This window comes from Aethina tumida, chromosome 1 (assembly GCF_024364675.1).
Source record: "Aethina tumida isolate Nest 87 chromosome 1, icAetTumi1.1, whole genome shotgun sequence".
Classification (NCBI taxonomy): Eukaryota; Metazoa; Arthropoda; class Insecta; order Coleoptera; family Nitidulidae; genus Aethina; species Aethina tumida.
This window is the reverse complement of record NC_065435.1, coordinates 79,987,644-79,993,788: the sequence shown is the minus strand read 5'-3', so window position 1 is coordinate 79,993,788 and position 6,145 is coordinate 79,987,644.

Sequence of the window (6,145 nt, the reverse complement as noted above, 5' to 3'; positions counted from 1 at the left end):
CGTTGTACGTCGAAGGTGTCGACTTAATCGAACAACAGAACATTTACACGATCATTCAAATTCGAAACGATACGAAACAACAGCGACATATGGTCAACACCGAACGCTACACACTTTTCCTTTTTTCAATTATCCGTTTTAAGTGATTTTTCGTGTTTTCCCAGTACGTGTATTTACGTAATATCGACAGGTGGTTCCACAAACGCGATTAACCGATTTAACCGAAAGACAAAAAATATATAATTGTTTAATTTATTTATAAAAGAGCAGATGGCTCCTAATTAATTGTTAATAAATACATACCCCCTTTCTATAATAAAAGACACGGGACACAAACGCACTTGAAAAATAACAGAGACTAATGGTGGTTTATGTGTAATAAATATTGTAATCCTCGCGAGTGTCATAAGTCACGTGCCACCCCATATGTTTGTTTGAATCTTCATCCCTTTTTCCTTTTAACCCCCTCGCCGCCTCAACCAGAACAAATACGTGTACTCATGTAAACGTATTTGTTTTTTAATTTTTAATAATTATAATTATATATCTCTCACAACACATTCACTTGTATAATTAATTAATCCAAACATCGATTAATGACGAACTGATTGATTGTTCTTCGAATTGAAATGGGATTCGATGCGAAGTATAAAATAAAAAAATTGGGAACGTCGGTTTCCTTTGGGGCGTGTTTCGTCCCCGTTCCGAGTTTCCAATTAATTCGGATGTGCGCGCGTCAAATAAATTAATAACTCGATTGACAGCACGACTCTTTTGTGACTCGTTAATTGAGTTTTTTCCTTTCGTAACTGTCTTTTCGATTTTCTATTTTCGATCTCGATCTCGACGCCGACGCCGACGCCGACGCCGACGCCGACGCCGTTACAGTACGAAACAATTCTGAAATTGAACCGAATGAACATAATGAATATTGGATTTCGGGTGACAGACAGACTAAATAATATCGGAGGCGAAAAACCCTAATTAATAATATTAATTAGCCACGACCAAAAACAAATAACCGAACATTAGCGGCTAATTTATTGTCGAATTGCCACACGTTTTTATAAATCTAATTTATGTATGTACAACGCGAGTTAATAAAGACTAATGATGCTGTTTAGTGTTATTGTTAAATATGAAAAATCACCTATTGGATATTTTGCATAATAAGAACAGTCACCGGACAAGTTTTATGGTATATTATAAATATTATAAAGGTAGAAATTAAAATCTGTTTATCGTGTGTACACACACACGTGCGCGCAAGTTATAAATTATAAAAGAGCGGGATAGGGGTAGATGTGATTGTGGTTGTGCTTGTGAAAAATAAATTTGATAAATTCGCTCATTAAATTTGTACAAATATGTTAAAACGGTCTCACTTTGTTTAATTTAAACGGACGGACGTTTTTGGGGAGTTTTAATCAAAAAGAATGAACCGGATGGAAAATACTTATAAAGTCATATAAAATTCTGTGGTTATAAATAACGGTTAAAGCGGTCGGAAAAGCGTTCATTTGGCTTTTTCACCTGCGAAATGCAAAAATAATCCATTTTCATTTCCGACTAAAAAATGACAACATTAATTCGTACTCAAAAATACAAAATAGCGCGTCAAACATCATAAATTATATAAATGAGCGGTTTACAAACGTCGACACTCCACGTTTGATATTAATGGTCGACGCTAATTTTCTACTAAAAGCATTTTTGTTAGCGCTGACACCGAACACGGTTTTTAAATTTTTGATGCGTGTTCCACCATTTTTACCACCCATACCCTCCACACCACCACTCATCGCTCTCTTTTACGACCTCCCAATTAATTAACCTTAACTTTTTCATATTAATTAGCATCGTTAACGTCACTCGGCACTCGTTTTTATTAATGCGAAAACACGACCCGCTTACTTTCTTTCGGCGATTATTGAAATTTAATCAATTTTACAGATCTACAGATCTGTCGGAGTCGATTTCAAATTCATAAAACCACCAAATCTCTCTCATTATTATTATTATTATTATTATTATTATTATTATTACTGTTATTATTATTACAATCCCCGTGGATTGGGTATGCGGGAGAGAAAATAAAAATCAATGAGGTGTCCGCAAATCGGTGTGACATCCCTAGTGGGTCGTGATTTAAAAATCATCAAAGGGTCTGCGTCGAGGTCGACAGGGAGGCGCTAAAACTCCGGGGAACAACAGATGTATTTATTAATTAATTCTCCGTCTAATAGGAAAACATGTTCAATTTGATCTCATTCATTTCCTAATTCATTTGGAAAACTATTATGATTGGTATGGTATGGTACAGTTTGGCCAGTTTCTCGTACATGGTAATTTAACCGTCCATATCGCTAATAAATTCCAGCTTATCGACCGTTAATCCGGAATTTTTTGCGCATTTCGTTTTTTTCAAAACGAACCGAAGCACCGGCGGCGGCAGCGGCAGCGGCAACAGGAGCACCAGCAACGGCAGCAGGAAGTGCAGCAGGATCGTATTGGCCCGAAGCCATAAATCCCGGACGTCCGGGACAGCAATAGCTGCAACAGAACGGAGATAATTCGTGTAAAGTCTCGGTCCCGAATAATAGATCATCGAAATAGATATATAAATTTGGCGTAAACTATTGGCTCGCGCCGTATCATATAAAACACGGCACGCCACACGCTCAATTCCCCGTAGAACTGTCCCCGGACACACTCTGACCAACATAACTAACGCGCCTCCAGCCATTCCACAAACTCTATTTATTTATCTATCTCTCCCTTTTTTCCTATTTCTGTGGCCCTCTTTTTTTTCATTTTTTCTTTTCCCTTTTCCCTTTTGCCACTGGAACTCGACCATAAAACTGTCTCGATAATTGAGAAAGAACAAACAGAATAACACAACGGTACACAACGTTTAGCTCGGTTACAAAAACTACAGGAACATTCGGTCGTTTTTCAAAGACGGTGTGGGATTTTTATGGGTGGTGTGTTGGGGTTGATTTCTCGCGGAAACGGCGGTTAAGACCGTCACGTTTCGGCAATAGTTTTTCATTACATTATCTATATATGAGCCGCGGAAGTAAATCAGCGTTATCGCGGGAGGCAGGCGAGCGAGCGCCCGCTTTTTCTTCCATCGCAAACTAAACGAGAAATAACTGCGGAAACGTGAGACAGACCACCCCTCCCGCGTCCACCCCTTTCACCCACTCACTCATCTTTCAATTCCTGCTGGAAAATGGCGGAAAATTAAATGATCAAGATGGAGTGGATGTGTGTTTGTGGAAAATTGGAAATTTATTCTCTGCCGCCATCATCGGAATGGCGAAACGTGAAAGAGAGAGATAGGGTGGAAAAGGTGCGAATGGAAATTCTAATTTCGGTTAGTGTATTAGTGTAAACACATCAAAGACACTTTAATTACTATATTAATTAAGAAAATATGTATCAAAGGCGCATTAATGCGGCCACGGGATTCCGCTTGGGCTCTGTTACTTCTCTCTCCTGAACTCTCCACTCTCCACTCACCACTCTCAACTCTCTTTTATTTATCCTCGACGCACATTGGGACGGAATAAATAATTAATATTATATAATGTTCAATTTATATTTAAACGAAAAATATATTTCCTGTTTCAAACACTTTAGTGTGACCCAAACTGTTCATTCTTTTTTAATCCATTCATCCATGCATATATCTGACCGCTTCTGAAATATCCTCATAAATTGGTAATGTAGATAGTTAATAGATTTTTTGTTTTTTTTTTTTTTTTTTGTAAACGGCAAAAACTTATATATAATATGTATGATACAAAATGTATCTCCTTAATATATGTCAATATTTTTATGCAATTTTTTTATTTCACTGGCTTGATAAAACGATATTTCTGTTAGATTGTGGAATATATTTTAGTTAATTTTATATACATTTTTTTTTAATTTTTATAGTAACCAGTCATGTACAAGTTAGTTATCTATGTGAAATATGATTTAATAGATATATAACTCATCAAAGACTCAACAAATAGTTTTGGAAAGTTAACTTCTCAACAGATAAATATATAGTGAGATCGTAAAAAGTCCATTTGATATCTTCTCAAGATATCGACTTCAAAAAAAGATCATAAAAAATGTCACCAGTCTAAATGATTTTTACCATAAAATTGATATCTGACAATTCATCTAGTACCTTAGGAGTACTATCAACTATTTTTATAGAAAAGGTGATCTTGTGACTCATTTGAAAGATGTTTTTATTACATATTCAATGACGATCCACTTATTAAAATAGATTATGATTCATTTAATGTGTTTGATAGAATTTAAAAAAAAACAGAACAGAAATATATATATATATACATATATATATATATATATATATATATATATATATATATATATATATATATATATATATATATATATATATAATATCTTGCTTATTTTTGAACTTCTGTTGGCTGTGCTTAGTTGTAAAGGGGAGCTTTTTACGACAATATTTTATATGTTATTATATATATTGATATATAATATATATAATATTTTTTATAAATTATACAAATACAAATTAGTACAAAGTTATGTACGATAAATTCCTTAATTTTCAAAATGAAATTATTTTTTACATGTATATTTATACATATTAATTTTACATTTTAATAGATTTTTAAGTTCTAAATAAACATTTGAAATTTTCAAAATTTAAATATTTTTTATAAGATTATTAAATAAAAACACTTTTTTTAAAGTTACTATAAAAATTTTTACATTATAAATTTCATAATTTTCTGATTCTATTTTTTAGAATTTCTACATGGTCATGTATATTTGATCTTGGTAAATTATTAATGGTAAATTTCGAGATAATTGATAATGTTATCTATGAAACATACGCAGGGTAATCAACATTTTATTTATATTTTTAAAAATTAAATTATTTATTCACAAGATTCGTAAAACGTGCTGACAAAAAACTAAATAAAAGGCTTATTACAATGTTTCAAAATCTGCTAATTATAAGTTTTCGTAGATTTTTCATAAACTAGATTTTTAAAAAATTGAATACTAGATATTTTGAGATAATGTTTTTTCTTTGTCATTTATCAAAATCTAACCATTGGAGACACACGAAAAACTTAAAAATAAGTTAAGTACATTAAAACGAATTAGTATCATCGACAGACAAAGTGCGTTCTAGTACCCAGTAACAATTTTAACGACACGACGTCCCGAAAACTAATTTAAATTAAATCCTAGTGAATTGCCATGAGTTACCACCACCATAGCAACTGTGCGGCACTTCGCCGACACGTAGCTTCACGTTTAGCTTCCACCTCCGAAAAGTTTGCCGCTAGCTCTTGTTTATCTCGTGTTCTGTGTGTGTGACAATTTAAATGAAATCGTCCCGGTCTAAAATCGTTATGGAAACCACTCGAATCTTCGCCGCCGAAATGACGATAATGGCAATGGTGCTACTGATGCTCGCTTACAAAACTGTCGATTAACCCGATGGAAAACTACTACAAGCAACAGGATCAACCGATATACGTAACTAAATAGGATCTTTCTCAGATTTATCGGGTTTTAACAAAGTATTTAGTTAAAAGCAGCGAATTTGTAACTTTCTCAAACAACATTTTATTTCACCTTTGCACTATATTTTTAACATGCACATTACAATCCAATTAACAACAAAACAATCAGATTATTTTCTAATAATCACCGAAAAAAAGAAACAAAATCTAATTAACACGATGATTGATGGATTAAAGGAGCCATTTGTTTGATTTGTAATTTCCATCGTGTGAACTTGCACCAAAATTCCGTTTTATTAATATTAATAGCGAGTTAATTAACTTTTTGAACGAGACCGTAATTGATGCCGAATATAATTACGAAATCACACGTCATTCAAAATTAAATTAAAGTCGAATCGTTTTCACCCAATCACGAGATAAGTCGAAGATAAACATTTGTTGTAGTTTTTTAGGGGTTGTTAACAACAATATAGAAGAAATCATTAATCAAATGGTGTACCATTTTGAGTGGAAAACATACCTCGAATATTGTGTCATTAAAATCAAAAGAAATTAGAGTCTATTATTCCAATTTGGTTTTGCTTTCACTGTCAAATAATATTTTGACTGAG